Source organism: Oncorhynchus nerka, linkage group LG17 (assembly GCF_034236695.1).
Source record: "Oncorhynchus nerka isolate Pitt River linkage group LG17, Oner_Uvic_2.0, whole genome shotgun sequence".
NCBI classification, from domain to species: Eukaryota; Metazoa; Chordata; class Actinopteri; order Salmoniformes; family Salmonidae; genus Oncorhynchus; species Oncorhynchus nerka.
In genome coordinates this window covers 52,980,567-52,999,082 of record NC_088412.1, presented here as the reverse complement: position 1 = coordinate 52,999,082, position 18,516 = coordinate 52,980,567, and the positions used below count along the sequence as shown (strand labels likewise).

The 18,516-nt window shown below is 46.6% G+C and overlaps 1 pseudogene; it reads left to right on the top strand.

Moving 5' to 3' along the window:
• Positions 1-307: 307 nt before the first annotated feature.
• The window catches only part of LOC135561358 (polysialoglycoprotein-like), a 38,887-nt pseudogene continuing 20,678 nt past the window's right edge, over positions 308-18,516 (top strand).

Sequence of the window (18,516 nt, the reverse complement as noted above, 5' to 3'; positions counted from 1 at the left end):
ATTTCCCAGGAGCATTGTAAAACATGGATTTGGGAACAGTGTTTATTTCCCCCTAATATCTTTGAAGATTACACCTAAAATAATTAGGCCTACTTCTTTCTACTGCTGATCTGAGACCATTAGGGTTAATCATTACAGATATAAATGCAATATATGGAGTAGAAAAGATTGCCTGCCCACCAACTTGATAAGAATCAACATATGTTCTACATGGTCTATTTCTATCTGAACGTAACAACTCAATCAAGCTTGTTAATTGATCGTTAAGCCATGTTTGTCAGGTAAACGGTCATTAGTGGCCTATATAAGCCTCATACAGGCCATGGGAAGACATTACCTGTTGATAACACAGATTATTTTCATGATCATGGGAGGTGTGAGAGAATTGCTGCTCGTTGTGATGACTGTGGGGGTTGTCAAAGGTTGGTTCACTAATGTTTAAGGGATTTGTTTGGTAAATATGCTTAACTTTATAAGTTGGTTATTAATATTTGACTGTCGGTCATCTTTTATTCTTCACTGCTATTAATATATGTAGCTATTTTGTGTGAACTCAACTTCTGTCAACACTTTCTCCTCAGTTTCTTGTTACCCTGTTGGAAAGTCCCAGAAGCAAAATCAAGACTCTCTGCAGAGGAGACTTGGAGGTAATTGTTTATTTCCACAACCCTTCTAGCTATGTTCTTTGTCACTGTCTATGGTGCTGATGTGTTTGACACTCATTCAACAGCATAGAGTAACTCGGTCTAAATAATGCTGTCAAACCTTTTGCTTGTGTACCTTAACCTAAATTTTTCAGAGCTGTCATCAAATGACGTCTCTATTGTGCATGCCCTGGCCTTGCTCCGATCCATAGGGTCTGACGCTAAACAAGCCAGAGAAGGTACGGCCTGAAACATATACTTTGAAACCTGTTGGGTTCATGTTGCTCAATATTCGATTAGCAATTTGGCCTAGACCGTGTAGAACAGATGTGTTGCTGTAGAATACCCAACTGTTCCTTTTGTTTTTTTTCAAGAATATTTAGAGACCAATGAAGTAGAATCCCAAGCTTCTCCAAACCATGGTAGCTCTCTGGCAAATGATGCCCTGTCCTCTGAGGAGAAGCTGAGGCGCATGTCCTCCGACGACGCCACCTCTGACGCTGCGACCGGCCCGTCCGACGACGCCACCTCTGACGCTGCGACCGGCCCGTCCGACGACGCCACCTCTGACGCTGCACCTCTGGCCCGACGACGCCCTCCGACGACGCCACCTCTGACGACGCGCCACCTCTGACGCTGCGACCGGCCCGTCCGACGACGCCACCTCTGACGACGCCACCTCTGACGCTGCGACCGGCCCGTCCGACGACGCCACCTGACGCTGCGACCGCCCGCCCGGCCCTGACGACGCCACCTCTGACGCGCCGCCCCTCCTGACGACGCCACCTCTGACGACGCCACCTCTGACGACGCCACCTCTGACGACGCCACCTCTGACGCTGCGACCGGCCCGTCTGACGACGCCACCTCTGACGACGCCACCTCTGACGCTGCGACCGGCCCGTCCGACGACGCCACCTCTGACGACGCCACCTCTGACGCTGCGACCGGCCCGTCCGACGACGCCACCTCTGACGACGCCACCTCTGACGACGCCACCTCTGACGACGCCACCTCTGACGCTGCGACCGGCCCGTCCGACGACGCCACCTCTGACGCGCTGCGACCGGCCCGTCGACGACGCCACCTCTGACGCTGCGACCGGCCCGTCCGACGACGCCACCTCTGACGACGCCACCTCTGACGCGCCACCGGCCCGTCCGACGACGCCACCTCTGACGCTGCGACCGGCCCGTCCGACGACGCCACCTCTGACGCTGCGACCGGCCCGTCCGACGACGCCACCTCTGACGCTGCGCCACCGGCGCCACCGACGACGCCACCTCTGACGCTGCGACCGGCCCGTCCGACGACGCCACCTCTGACGCTGCGACCGGCCCGTCCGACGACGCCACCTCTGACGCTGCGACCGGCCCGTCCGACGACGCCACCTCTGACGCTGCGACCGGCCCGTCCGGCCACCGACGCCACCTCTGCCCGCGACCTCGCGCGGCACCTCTGACGCTGCGACGACGCCCTGACGACGCCACCTCTGCGACGCCACCTCTGACGCTGCGACCGGCCCGTCCTCGACGCCACCTCTGACGCCACCTCTGACGCTGCGACCGCCCCGACCTCTCTGACGACGCCCGTCTGGACGACGACCCGACGCCACCTCTGACGACGCCACCTCTGACGCTGCGACGCCCCTCTGACGACGCTCCCTCGACGCCGGCCCGACGACGCCACCTCTGACGCTGCGACCGGCCCGTCCGACGACGCCACCTCTGACGACGCCACCTCTGACGACGCCACCTCTGACGCTGCGACCGGCCCGTCCGACGACGCCACCTCTGACGACGCCACCTCTGACGACGCCACCTCTGACGACGCCACCTCTGACGACGCCACCTCTGACGACGCCACCTCTGACGCTGCGACCGGCCCGTCCGACGACGCCACCTCTGACGACGCCACCTCTGACGCTGCGACCGGCCCGTCCGACGACGCCACCTCTGACGACGCCACCTCTGACGACGCCACCTCTGACGCTGCGACGCCACCTCTGACGACGCCACCTCTGACGACGCCACCTCTGGACGCCACCTCTGACGCTGCGACCGCCCACCTCTGACGACGCCACCTCTGACGCTGCGACCTCTGACGACGCCACCTCTGGACGCCCGTCCGGCGACGCCACCTCTCTGACGCTGCGACCGGCCCGTCCGACGACGCCACCTCCTGACGACGCCACCTCTGACGACGCCACCTCTCTGACGCCCGTCCGACGACGCCACCTCTGCCCCTCTGCGACGCCACCTCTGACGACGCCACCTCTGACGCTGCGACCGGCCCGTCCGACGACGCCACCTCTGACGACGCCACTCTCTGACGCTGCGACCTCTGGCCCGTCCGCGCACCTCCGACGGCCCTGACGACGCCACCTCTGACGACGCCACCTCTGACGCTGGCGACCGCCCTCTGACGACGCCACCTCTTTCGACGCCACCTCTCTGGACGACGCCACCTCTCTGACGACGCCACTCTCTGACGACGCCACCTCTGACGCTGCGACCGGCCCGTCCGGACGACGCCACCTCTGACGACGACCTCTGACGCCCCTCGGCGACGCCACCTCGACGCCACCTCTGACGCTGACCGGCCCGTCCGCGACGCCACCTCTGACGCGCCCGTCCGGCGCCGTCTGGCGACGCCACCTCTGACGCTGCGACCGCCCGCCCCGCCACCTCTGACGCTGTTTTGACGACGCCATTGGATATTGACGTGGGACATGCAAGAGTTGCGGGTACTCTAGTCCAGTGTGTAACGCCATTTGCTTGTTTTAGCTCAAATAAACATTAACTGTAATCTTGTGTCCTCTGATTGTTTTGGTGGCGCCACTTGGAGTTGAGGTCTATGACCTGACTTGAGTAACTGGGGTGATGGCAACATTTATTTAGCATGATATCTATGTGCCAGCAATATTACTCTGACCACCTCTGTTTTAAATTGCCATTTGACTTAAGCTACATTTGCTCAGTGTTGGTCCATTTATGCTAGTAGCATCACATGACCGGCCCTCAAACAACATTTTCACCTGTGACTTGTTGCTCCGGCCCGTCCATGACGCTTTGCTTGTTTTAGCTGTCTGGACGACGCCACCAAACAACATTTTCACCTGACTGACCCTGTTTTAAATTGCCCATTTACGCCACATTTGCTCAGTCTTAGCATCACATGATACCTCAAACAACATTTTCACCTGTGACTTGTTGCTGTGTGTTTTGCCTACTTTTCTACATGAGAACGCCGGTTTTTACTCTTCAATTACCGTTTATATTTTGGGTTTTTCCCTCAATTTTTTCACTCGTGTCAGAGTTGCGTCAATTCGTATCAGGATAAATATGACAATGAGGCACCGACATATGCTATGTTTTTTTTTATTAGCTAAGCAATAAGTGGTAAATGCATTGTTTGTATATACGGGCTCTCTGTCCCACCACAGGGCAAAACAGAACTGACTTGTTCCTGACAAAGCTATTTTAATATACTCAGAAGTAGTTCCTGCTTCCGAGCCGGCCTGTCAAAGCAGATAATATTCAATCACATATGGTAACGGGCTATAGTGCATAACACAATCCTCATAATCCCCCTTTATACACACCTGTGGGGTTTAACCACACCATCCGATAGACTAGGTTGCTGATGAACCCAGGAACTTTAAACCTTTATTTTGTGAATATATGAAGTGATGCATGTCCCTTTGTTGATTAACATTTATATAGAAACGTGAGTTTTTGATTCCCCCTTTTGACACCCACAAGGGTGTCACTCATTATCCTTTATTTCAGTGCTCCCAACATAGTAATATGTTAATAGCATTTCATGAAAATAATAAAGTTAAAACATGGATTTTTTACAGAAACAAATCAACCAAGAAAAATAGAACACATCAAGTGATATATGCTTTTGTCTCCCCCTTTTGACACCCATAAGGGTGTCACTTATCAAAAACAGGATAACACTTTATTGTTTATTGACGTGTAAGATATAGGATACAACTTTGGTCATGGAAAACAGTAAAGCAAAGCATTATTATAAACCATCTGGTCCTCTCAGCTACTCTTATCCTGTACCAGTTGGGCTTCATGCCACCCAGGGACTCCAAACCTTCACAACAGGGAGAACAAACATACTGGAAAGAACTTATCATAAAACAAAAATGTAAAAGAAGGAACTGTGGTGGTGTAATATTTATTCTACTACCTCACCCACAGCATACCATGGGTCATCCTCAGTCAGTCCCATCCTCCCCTGAAAGCTTGATTCAGTATCAGCATCTCCAACTGGAGCATCAAGCAAAGGCATCATGCCTGAAGCCTTCACATCTGTAACAGACTTCTTAAAACACGGTATGATGCAAGCAGCACAACACATCAATAAAAATACAAGAATTAGGGTCAGAAATCCAGTAACCACCATATCAGTGTACTTACCAAACCAGGCTCCCAACCAAGAGAACAGTCCAGACTCCTCCACCCCCGCCATGGTCCTCATCTCAGCAGATAGTGCATCAAGCCCACTAAGGGCCCTAGATATACTACCATCTGGACTGGTGTTATTAGGAATAAACTTGTCAACATTGTTCACCATACATCTTACAGACACCCCTCTGACTGGCAAGAAGCATATCCAAAGCAAGTCTATTCTGTCTGGCAACCCTAGATGTGGCCTCCAGCTGTTCAGACATACCAGTGAGTGCATCACGGGAGTAATTCACAAAACGCTGTTGATTATAGTAGATATAATTTATCCATGCAGTCTGTCTTGCATCCACTATGGCTGGACCTATAATAGGTAGTAAGTGCCAGAGTCATGAGGAACCCCCACTGGCACACCCAACAGATTATTGTGCATGTAAAATCAAATCAAATCCAATCAAATGTATTTATATAGCCCTTCGTACATCAGCTGATATCTCAAAGTGCTGTACAGAAACCCAGCCTAAAACCCCAAACAGCAAGCAATGCAGGTGTAGAAGCACGGTGGCTAGGAAAAACTCCCTAGAAAGCCCAAAACCTAGGAAGAAACATAGAGAGGAACCAGGCTATTTTTTTTATTTATTTTTTTATTTCACCTTTATTTAACCAGGTAAGCAAGTTGAGAACAAGTTCTCATTTACAATTGCGACCTGGCCAAGATAAAGCAAAGCAGTTTGACACATACAACGACACAGAGTTACACATGGAGTAAAACAAACATACAGTCAATAATACAGTAAAAAAAAAACAAGTCTATATACAATGTGAGCAAATTAGGTGAGAAGGGAGGTAAAGGCAAAAAAGGCCATGGTGGCAAAGTAAATACAATATAGCAAGTAAAACACTGGAATGGTAGTTTTGCAATGGAAGAATGTGCAAAGTAGAAATAAAAATAATGGGGTGCAAAGGAGCAAAATAAATAAATAAATTAAATACAGTTGGGAAAGAGGTAGTTGTTTGGGCTAAATTATAGGTGGGCTATGTACAGGTGCAGTAATCTGTAAGATGCTCTGACAGTTGGTGCTTAAAGCTAGTGAGGGAGATAAGTGTTTCCAATTTAAGAGATTTTTGTAGTTCGTTCCAGTCATTGGCAGCAGAGAACTGGAAGGAGAGGCGGCCAAAGAAAGAATTGGTTTTGGGGGTGACTAGAGAGATATACCTGCTGGAGCGTGTGCTACAGGTGGGAGATGCTATGGTGACCAGCGAGCTGAGATAAGGGGGACTTTACCTAGCAGGGTCTTGTAGATGACATGGAGCCAGTGGGTTTGGCGACGAGTATGAAGCGAGGGCCAGCCAACGAGAGCGTACAGGTCGCAATGGTGGGTAGTATATGGGGCTTTGGTGACAAAACGGATAGCACTGTGATAGACTGCATCCAATTTGTTGAGTAGGGTATTGGAGGCTATTTTGTAAATGACATCGCCAAAGTCGAGGATTGGTAGGATGGTCAATTTTACAAGGGTATGTTTGGCAGCATGAGTGAAGGATGCTTTGTTGCGAAATAGGAAGCCAATTCTAGATTTAACTTTGGATTGGAGATGTTTGATATGGGTCTGGAAGGAGAGTTTACAGTCTAACCAGACACCTAAGTATTTGTAGTTGTCCACGTATTCTAAGTCAGAGCCGTTCAGAGTAGTGATGTTGGACAGGCGGGTAGGTGCAGGTAGCGATCGGTTGAAGAGCATGCATTTAGTTTTACTTGTATTTAAGAGCAATTGGAGGCCACGGAAGGAGAGTTGTATGGCATTGAAGCTTGCCTGGAGGGTTGTTAACACAGTGTCCAAAGAAGGGCCGGAAGTATACAGAATGGTGTCGTCTGCGTAGAGGTGGATCAGAGACTCACCAGCAGCAAGAGCGACCTCATTGATGTATACAGAGAAGAGAGTCGGTCCAAGAATTGAACCCTGTGGCACCCCCATAGAGACTGCCAGAGGTCCGGACAGCAGACCCTCCGATTTGACACACTGAACTCTATCAGAGAAGTAGTTGGTGAACCAGGCGAGGCAATCATTTGAGAAACCAAGGCTGTCGAGTCTGCCGATGAGGATGTGGTGGTTGACAGAGTCGAAAGCCTTGGCCAGATCAATGAATACGGCTGCACAGTAATGTTTCTTATCGATGGCGGTTAAGATATCGTTTAGGACCTTGAGCGTGGCTGAGGTGCACCCATGACCAGCTCTGAAACCAGATTGCATAGCAGAGAAGGTATGGTGAGATTCGAAATGGTCGGTAATCTGTTTGTTGACTTGGCTTTCGAAGACCTTAGAAAGGCATGGTAGGATAGATATAGGTCTGTAGCAGTTTGGGTCAAGAGTGTCCCCCCTTTGAAGAGGGGGATGACCGCAGCTGCTTTCCAATCTTTGGGAATCTCAGATGACACGAAAGAGAGGTTGAACAGGCTAGTAATAGGGGTGGCAACAATTTCGGCAGATAATTTTAGAAAGAAAGGGTCCAGATTGTCTAGCCCGGCTGATTTGTAGGGGTCCAGATTTTTCAGCTCTTTCAGAACTTCAGCTGAATGGATTTGGGAGAAGGAGAAATGGGGAAGGCTTGGGCGAGTTGCTGTTGGGGGTGCAGTGCTGTTGACCGGGGTAGGAGTTGCCAGGTGGAAAGCATGGCCAGCCGTAGAAAAATGCTTATTGAAATTCTCAATTATGGTGGATTTATCAGTGGTGACAGTGTTTCCTATCTTCAGTGCAGTGGGCAGCTGGGAGGAGGTGTTCTTATTCTCCATGGACTTTACAGTGTCCCAGAACTTTTTAGAGTTAGTGTTGCAGGAAGCAAATTTCTGCTTGAAAAAGCTAGCCTTGGCTTTTCTAACTGCCTGTGTATAACGGTTTCTAGCTTCCCTGAACAGCTGCATATCACGGGGGCTGTTCGATGCTAATGCAGAACGCCATAGGATGTTTTTGTGTTGGTTAAGGGCAGTCAGGTCTGGGGAGAACCAAGGGCTATATCTGTTCCTGGTTCTAATTTTCTTGAATGGGGCATGTTTATTTAAGATTGTTAGGAAGGCATTTTTAAAAAATATCCAGGCATCCTCTACTGACGGGATGAGATCAATATCCTTCCAGGACACCCCGGCCAGGTCGATTAGAAAGGCCTGCTCGCTGAAGTGTTTGGGTGGCCAGTCCTCTTCTGGCTGTGCCGGGTGGAGATTATAACAGAACATGGCCAAAATGTTCAAATGTTCATAAATGACCAGCATGGTCAATAATAATAAGGCAGAACAGTTTAAACTGGAGCAGCGGCACGGCCAGGTGGACTGGGGACAGCAAGGAGTCATCATGTCAGGTAGTCCTGGGGCATGGTCCTAGGGCTCAGGTCCTCCGAGAGAGAGAAAGAAAGAGAGAAGGAGAGAATTAGAGAACGCACACTTAGATTCACACAGGACACCGAATAGGACAGGAGAAGTACTCCAGATATAACAAACTGACCCTAGCCCCCCGACACATAAACTACTGCAGCATAAATACTGGAAGCTGTCAACTACATCCTCCGTCCATGGAGCACTACGTCTATGTCTCCTATGGGATGGAATGTTTTCAGGCCCCCTGGATACAGAACCCAACAGCTGTTCAGCAGTAACATCAACAATGGTCAGTGGAATTATCAAACTGGTCAGAGCACACGTACCTTGCCAGTCTCCTCTAAGAATGGGTCTCAGTACTCTTTTGGGTCCACATATCCACCACACATCAGCCAGACCACTAGTTTGGTTTAGACCTGCAACTGGTATCCTGGTAAAAACTTCTCAGAATACACAAGCACCCCTCTCCTTCTCCTATAGCAAATGGGTGTGTAGCCAGAACAGGTCTAGCATGACCACATACAATGCAGTCCTTTCTTTTCAGGGTCTTAGCTGTATACCTCATATAAGACAGCCACAAATTGTCCCTACCATCAAAACCAGTCTCAGTGCCTAATTGATCAATAGCTGAATAGTCTCTAACGTTAATTACCTGAATGGGATTTGACACAGTGGTGGTGGGTGGCAGGCTCGGTCCAGGGGTGGTAGAGGAGTGTGTCTGGCTCTGGTTCGCCTGGGACCTCTGTGGTTTTGGCAGCACCTTAATAGAAAACACACCCATCGTGTCTGTCCCGGTCCTTTGTAGTCCGAGGGTGTAAGTGCCTGCATCAGAGAGCTTAATAGTTTTGATGGTTAGTAGGATGTCATCACCTTTACAGAGTTCAACAGTGCTCCCAGGTTTCCCCCGTATCATGGAAAAACTATCCACCTTTGTGGGATCCTCTATGCTCTAAGGATACCCTCTTCTCCAATCCCAGAACTGTCCTAAGTTGGTTATCATGTAATCCCCATATGGACACCCTCCCCCATTACACAGGTACACTGGCACCCTCCTATACACAGGTGTTAAAACCAAACACAAATATCTCAATTTCTTCCCAGCCCTGTTGGCTCAAAATATGTCCCAAATACTTAACGTGAGTCTACCATAATTAAAACTTATCCTAGCTCATTTTCACACCACATTCATCAGAGAAAATATAATGACACTATAATGTAAATTTCACTTCCTTTTTGTATTAAATTACTTTAATATCAGTATTGCAAATGACCCTAGATTCTCCATCCAAATGGCTTTCCAATGAGGCTGATCAGACCACAAAGGAAAGTTACAATGGAGGTCATAAGTCATACCACCCCCCCAAAGAAGTGTTTTTTACTATATTAAACAACATTCCTTTATCAAAAGATTTCACCTATTTAATTAAGACTCAGAAAATAAAAACTTGTAATATTTCATATGTGAGTGTACCCCTTTAAGATATCATGTCTCAGCCTCCCCGGTGGCGCAGTGGAGACTCTGGGTTCGCGCCCAGGCTCTGACGTAACCGGCCGCGACCGGGAGGTCCATAGGGCGATGCACAATTGGCCTAGCGTCGTCCGGGTTTGGGAAGGCTCCACACATTGGTGCGGCTGGCTTCCGGGTTGGATGCGCGCTGTGTTAAGAAGCAGTGCGGCTAGGTTGGGTTGTGTATCGGAGGACGCATGACTTTCAACCTTCGTCTCTCCCGAGCCCGTACGGGAGTTGTAGCGATGAGACAAGATAGTAGCTACTACAACAATTGGAAACCACGAAATTGAGGAGAAAAAGGGGTAAAAAAAAAAGATATCATGTCTCTGAGAAAATGGAATCATTAGTTCTAAATTTACTCAATGTTTCATGTAACTCATTCAATATTTCTCCAAATTGTCTCCCCAAAATACTTCTTAAAAACCCTGCCATTAGACACACACAACTGTGATAAACGTACACTGTCCCTTTAACATAAAATAAACTCAGCCTGCAATCCACTTTGCGGGCATTTCATTGTTCCCCATGATGCAAAACCTATAAATATTTGAATTACAATCAGAATGAATTTTAGTCTATGTTTTTGCTTAAATAGCAGGCTCCCCGTCGACTGGGAGGCCGTTGGGCGCGGCAATACTGCCCTCTTCTATCCATCTTCTGTATAATTTTTCTCCTTTCTTTCTACAATCTTTTCCCTCTTTTCCTCCATTGGTCTCTAATGCTGATTCAATGTTTTCAACACCTTCTCTGCCTCCTGATTAGCCATTGTCTAATGTATTTCAATTACTTGTTTTAATTTGAATACAATATAAATTATCAGGTTCAATTGTGTGCTGCCTTAGAAAGTGTCCCAATCTAGCCACTGTCTAGTAAACACCGTGCACTTCTCCTTTACCGTTTCAAAACATAACCTAGGTCTCACACCTGTTATTTACCCGAAGGTCATACAAACTTGGTATTAGTACATCGACTTAATACCTAATGTACCACAATCATACGGTTCGACTCTCTCAAACCTTCAAACATACATGGTTGAATCACTCAAACCTGCAAACATACATCAGTTCGAATCACTCAAACCTACAAACATACATCAGTTCGAATCACTCAAACCTGCAAACATACATCAGTTCGAATCACTCAAACCTGCAAACATACATCAGTTCGATACACTCAAACCTGCAAACATACGTCAATTCGAATCACTCAAACCTGCAAACATACGTCAGTTCGATTCACTCAAACCTGCAAACATACATCAGTTCGAATCACTCAAACCTGCAAACATACATGGTTGAATCACTCAAACCTGCAAACAGTTCGAATCACTCAAACCTTACAAACATACATCAGTTCGAATCACTCATTTTAAATAATAAAAATGCGCAGTTATTTATCTTCCCTTACATACATAAGGGAAGATTTCGGCAGTACCTGTATGGTTAGTGAGAAAGTCCATATTGCAAATGTACGGTCCCTTACTAGACGTCCGAAATCGTTTGTAAAATTCGCGGACGGCGTCGGGCCGAGCGGCAGGGCCGGACCTACCAGGAAGTCATCAAATGAACTTTGTCGGACATTCGGTTTCCGTTTTACAAAAATAATAAGATTTAGGTCATTTTTCCGCTGTCCCGGAAATTCCCACAAGAGGGCATAAGCAATCATATTGGTATTGGACAAAACATCACGATTCACGACGGGGCCTTATCTCGAAAACTGAAAATATTTAGAAGCCGAAACTCGGTGAGCGTAGGGGCGGCATAATGGGCAGTTGGCCCCGAACAAGATGGCGTCTAGGCCTCAACGGTTTTTGAGTTATGGCCATTTATCTGGGATTAAAGGTCCAAAATGAAAATAGAGAAATTATTTTTCCACTTCACGTCAAAGTCAAAGAGCCTCCAGTGTCAATAAAAAAAGAACCAGCCATTTATCTATCGTCATTTAAGAGAAATCGTACAACGACACCTAGGTGATGTTCACGGATAGGTGTTTTTTTTTTCAACGGTTACAGATCCAGTTGCAGGGTGTTCTTACGAATCTTTTTAAAGTGTGCTGCGGAGCTCTGCGAGATTTCTGTGATTTTCTATGATTTTCTGAAATAACACACACTCACTAAACCCTCCGTAAATAACTCAGTTCTTAACGTAAAGACTTCAAACTCAGGATTCTGTAAAGGCATACCCAATTCATGATATGAGTTTATTTATAGCTTCCTGTGCCAACCGGAAGTGCCTTAAATGGTGTCACAGTGGCAGTTTCCAAGGGTTAAAAAGGTCAGATTTTTTCAAAACTTCATATGTGTGATTAGGCAACCCCCATAAACTGTAATTCAGTCATTTCTCCCAACAGATGTCAAAGAAAAGCTCTCTCTCACACACACACACAGAAACACACACACAGCAAGGATGGAGTGACAAAGTGCGGTGCTTAAAGACACACAAAGCCTAAAAAGTGGGTTTGGTGTCAATTGGTATCAGTTTGGTGTCAGAATGACATCTAATTGACTGATGGACACTGACTTGCTAGTTGACTTTTGTACATTAGCAATATGTTTAAACGGAGAGGGACCATCACCAAAATGGCATTCTGAAATCAACACAAAAAATGGCATCACCATAGTCTCCAGACTGTGCCGAGTTCAACGAGACGCCCCGCTTGACCGTAGCTCGCTCTGAGTGCAGTGACCTTGAAAAAAAGCAGAACCAAAATGAGGCCTGGCCCTCAATGTCATTTGCTTTTGACATTGAGAGAACCGTTAGGGTGAGAAGCACAATTCGACCTCAGGTACGTTCCTAAGGTCCTCCCGATCCGTGCAAGCCTAACCTTGACCGTGTAGCATTAACCCTTAATAGTTAAAAGAAGGTGTTTACTTCAAAGAGTTTGCATTGACTTCTCTCCCCATAGGAATACATTGCCTGCACCTCTAAATTCAACCTGAAGCCTATGTGGGTTATGAATGCCTTATGAACCTGTCTTCTATGACAGTCCATCAGACCACTATGCGGTCTACCTGTGCCAATTCTAAGCTTCCTGAAGCAACCGGAAGTGGTTGAAATCACCTTATCAGTGTTGATCCATACACTGCCTGCAGTTTGATAGACATAGTGCATTCAACCCTGTGTAGATCAGTCAATTCTTAACTTAAAGACTTAAAACTCAGGATTCTGTAAGTGTCTATGTCAATCAAGACATGTGTTTACTTATAGCTTCCTGTGCCAACCGGAAGTGCCTTTAATTGGGTCACACTGTCTGTTTTGAAGGGTTAAAAAAGTCACATCTCTCCAAAACTTCATATGTGTGACTAGGTAAACCTCATGAACTGTAAATCAGTCATTTCTCCCAACAGATGTCAAAGAAAAGTTCTCACACACACACACAGCAAGGATGGAGTGAAAAAGGGCGGTGCTCAAAGACACAGAGAGCAGGCAATGGCATTACCATAATCTCTAGGCCGTGCCGAGTTCAACGAGATATCCCGCTTGACCGTAGCTCGCTCGGTCTGAGCGCAGCGACCATGAGAAAAGTAGGCCCAAAATTAAGCCTGCCCCACCACGTCATTTGCTTTTGGGTGACATTGAGAGAACCTTTAGGGTGAGAAGCACAATTTGACATCAGGTACGTTCCTAAGGTCCTTCCGATCCGTGCAAGCCTAACCTTGACCGTGTGGCATTAACCCTTAATAGTTAAAAGAAGGTGTATACTTCAAAGAGTTTGCATTGACTTGTCTCCCCATAGGAATACATTGCCTGCACCCCTAAATTCAACCTGAAGTCTATATGGGTTATGAATGCCGTATGAACCTGTCTTTAGTAACAGTCCATCAGGGCAGTATGAGGTCTACCTGTGTTGATTCTAAGCTTCCTGGACCAACCGGAAGTGATTAAAATCACCCTAAAAGTGTTTTTCCATTACCTGCCTGCAGTTTGATAGACATAGTGCATTCAACCCTGTGTAAATCAGTCAATTCTTAATGTAAGGACTTAAAACTCAGGATTCTGTAACAGCATACCCCAGTGAGGATATGTGTTGACTTATAGCTTCCTGTGCCAACCGGAAGTGCCATAATTGGTGTCTCAGGGGCTGTTTCGAGGGGTTAAAAAAGTCAGATCTGTCCAAAACTTCATATGTGTGATTAGGCAACCCCCATGAACTGTAAATCAGTCATTTTTCCCATAAAATTTCAAAGGAAAACTAAATCACACAGACACAACTTGGAAGGAGGGACGTATTGGGGTTTGTAGAGACAGACAGTGCCTCCAATAGTTAGCTTTGTTCGAGCTAAAAAAGAACCGTCAGACCTAGAGTTCCGAAACTTTAGAAACCTGTTCTAGACCTCGGGTCGATAGTGCGTGGTGAGTTAGGTGGCTCTAGAAGGTTCTCGGACCGAGAAATAGCCTCGTACATTTGCAATGACTTCAATTCATTTTGACCATTACGAAAATGGCGACATTTAGAAAAGTCTCAGAGACACAAGACTAGGTGCATTGAAACCGGCTCGGCCCATAGAGACGGGCCCAACGTTTCGGTCCGATAGCTCATTCAAGGACCCCATAGCAAGGCATTGAAAAAAGTGGATTTTCAGCACCAATTAGGGTTTTACTCGGGCGCCGAAGGACCTATCGAGCCGAAACTCGGGATTCGGGGTCGCCTCACATAGGCCTTCACATAATGTCCGACCTGGACCCGCAGCTAGAACGTAACTATGTGTTTTACGTTTTTATTATGTTTTAAACTAATGGCGCTGTGAATTATGGGCCTGCTCTGACATATGTGATAGTTGGCTTCTAAATGAGTTGGAAAAAGTGGGTTTGGTGTCAATTGGTATCAGTTTGGTGTCAGAATGACATCTAATTGACTGGTGGACACTGACTTGCTAGTTGACTTTTGTACATTAGCAATATGTTTAAACGGAGAGGGACCATCACCAAAATGGCATTCTGAAATCAACACAAAAAATGGCATCACCATAGTCTCCAGACTGTGCCGAGTTCAACGAGACACCCCGCTTGACCGTAGCTCGCTCTGAGTGCAGTGACCTTGAAAAAAAGCAGAACCAAAATGAGGCCTGGCCCTCAATGTCATTTGCTTTTGGGTGACAGTGAGAGAACCGTTAGGGTGAGAAGCACAATTCGACCTCAGGTACGTTCCTAAGGTCCTCCCGATCCGTGCAAGCCTAACCTTGACCGTGTGGCATTAACCCTTAACAGTTAAAAGAAGGTGTTTACTTCAAAGAGTTTGCATTGACTTCTCTCCCCATAGGAATACATTGCCTGCACCTCTAATTTCAACCTGAAGCCTATGTGGGTTATGAATGCCTTATGAACCTGTCTTCATTGACAGTCCATCAGACCACTATGAGGTCTACCTGTGTCGATTCTAAGCTTCCTGGAGCAACCGGAAGTGGTTAAATTGACCCAAAAGGTGTTTTTTGATGTACATAACCTTCAAAGGTGAAAATGACTGCATTCAACACTGTGTAGATCGTAGATCAGTCAATTCTTAACTTAAAGACTTAAAACTCAGGATTCTGTAAGTGTTTATGTCAATCAAGACATGTGTTTACTTATAGCTTCCTGTGCCAACCGGAAGTGCCTTTAATTGGGTCACACTGTCTGTTTTGAAGGGTTAGAAAAGTCATATCTCTCCAAAACTTCATATGTGTGACTAGGTAACCCTCCTAAACTGTAAATCAGTAATTTCTCCCAATAGATGTCAAAGAAAATCTCTCACACGCACACACAGCAAGGATGGAGTTAAAAAGTGCGGTTCTTAAAGACACAGAGAGCAGGCAATGGCATTACCATAATCTCTAGGCCGTGCCGAGTTCAACGAGATATCCCGATTGACCGTAGCTCGCTCGGTCTAAGCGCAGCGACCATTAGAAAAGTAGGCCCAAAATTAAGCCTGCCCCACCACGTCATTTGCCTTTGGGTGACAGTGAGAGAACCTTTAGGGTGAGAAGCACAATTTGACCTCAGGTACGTTCCTAAGGTCCTTCCGATCCGTGCAAGCCTAACCTTGACCGTGTGGCATTAACCCTTAATAGTTAAAAGAAGGTGTTTACTTCAAAGAGTTTGCATTGACTTCTCTCCCCATAGGAATACATTGCCTGCACCCCTAAATTCAACCTGAAGTCTATATGGGTTATGAATGCCGTATGAACCTGTCTTTAGTAACAGTCCATCAGGGCAGTATGAGGTCTACCTGTGTTGATTCTAAGCTTCCTGGACCAACCGGAAGTGGTTAAAATCACCCTAAAAGTGTTTTTCCATACCCTGCCTGCAGTTTGATAGACATAGTGCATTCAACCCTGTGTAAATCAGTCAGTTCGTAAAGACTTAAAACTCAGGATTCTGGAAAAGCATACCCCAATGAGGATATGTGTTGACTTATAGCTTCCTGTGCCAACCGGAAGTGCCATAATTGGTGTCTCAGGGGCTGTTTCGAGGGGTTAAAAGTCAGATCTTTCCAAAACTTCATATATGTGATTAGGCAACCCCCATGAACTGTAAATCAGTCATTTTTCCCATAAAATTTCAAAGGAAAACTAAATCACACAGACACACAACTTGGAAGGAGGGATGTATTGGGGTTTGTAGAGACAGACAGTGCCTCCAATAGTTAGCTTTGTTCGAGCTAAAAAAGAACCGTCAGACCTAGAGTTCCGAAACTTTAGAAACCTGTTCTAGACCTCGGGTCGATAGTGCGTGGTGAGTTAGGTGGCTCTAGAAGGTTCTCGGACCGAGAAATAGCCTCGTACATTTGCAATGACTTCAATTCATTTTGACCATTACGAAAATGGCGACATTTAGAAATGTCTCAGAGACACAAGACTAGGTGCATTGAAACCGGCTCGGCCCATAGAGACGGGCCCAACGTTTCGGTCCGATAGCTCATTCAAGGACCCCATAGCAAGGCATTGAAAAAAGTGGATTTTCAGCACCAATTAGGGTTTTACTCGGGCGCCAAAGGACCTATCGAGCCGAAACTCGGGATTCGGGGTCGCCTCACATAGGCCTTCACATAATGTCCGACCTGGACCCGCAGCTAGAACGTAACTATGTGTTTTACGTTTTTATTATGTTTTAAACTAATGGCGCTGTGAATTATGGGCCTGCTCTGACATATGTGATAGTTGGCTTCTAAATGAGTTGGAAAAAGTGGGTTTGGTGTCAATTGGTATCAGTTTGGTGTCAGAATGACATCTAATTGACTGGTGGACACTGACTTGCTAGTTGACTTTTGTACATTAGCAATATGTTTAAACGGAGAGGGACCATCACCAAAATGGCATTCTGAAATCAACACAAAAAATGGCATCACCATAGTCTCCAGACTGTGCCGAGTTCAACGAGACACCCCGCTTGACCGTAGCTCGCTCTGAGTGCAGTGACCTTGAAAAAAGCAGAACCAAAATGAGGCCTGGCCCTCAATGTCATTTGCTTTTGGGTGACAGTGAGAGAACCGTTAGGGTGAGAAGCACAATTCGACCTCAGGTACGTTCCTAAGGTCCTCCCGATCCGTGCAAGCCTAACCTTGACCGTGTGGCATTAACCCTTAACAGTTAAAAGAAGGTGTTTACTTCAAAGAGTTTGCATTGACTTCTCTCCCCATAGGAATACATTGCCTGCACCTCTAATTTCAACCTGAAGCCTATGTGGGTTATGAATGCCTTATGAACCTGTCTTCATTGACAGTCCATCAGACCACTATGAGGTCTACCTGTGTCGATTCTAAGCTTCCTGGAGCAACCGGAAGTGGTTAAATTGACCCAAAAGGTGTTTTTTGATGTACATAACCTTCAAAGGTGAAAATGACTGCATTCAACACTGTGTAGATCGTAGATCAGTCAATTCTTAACTTAAAGACTTAAAACTCAGGATTCTGTAAGTGTTTATGTCAATCAAGACATGTGTTTACTTATAGCTTCCTGTGCCAACCGGAAGTGCCTTTAATGGTCACACTGTCTGTTTTGAAGGGTTAGAAAAGTCATATCTCTCCAAAACTTCATATGTGTGACTAGGTAACCCTCCTAAACTGTAAATCAGTCATTTCTCCCAATAGATGTCAAAGAAAATCTCTCACACGCACACACAGCAAGGATGGAGGTAAAAAGTGCGGTTCTTAAAGACACAGAGAGCAGGCAATGGCATTACCATAATCTCTAGGCCGTGCCGAGTTCAACGAGATATCCCGATTGACCGTAGCTCGCTCGGTCTAAGCGCAGCGACCATTAGAAAAGTAGGCCCAAAATTAAGCCTGCCCCACCACGTCATTTGCCTTTGGGTGACAGTGAGAGAACCTTTAGGGTGAGAAGCACAATTTGACCTCAGGTACGTTCCTAAGGTCCTTCCGATCCGTGCAAGCCTAACCTTGACCGTGTGGCATTAACCCTTAATAGTTAAAAGAAGGTGTTTACTTCAAAGAGTTTGCATTGACTTCTCTCCCCATAGGAATACATTGCCTGCACCCCTAAATTCAACCTGAAGTCTATATGGGTTATGAATGCCGTATGAACCTGTCTTTAGTAACAGTCCATCAGGGCAGTATGAGGTCTACCTGTGTTGATTC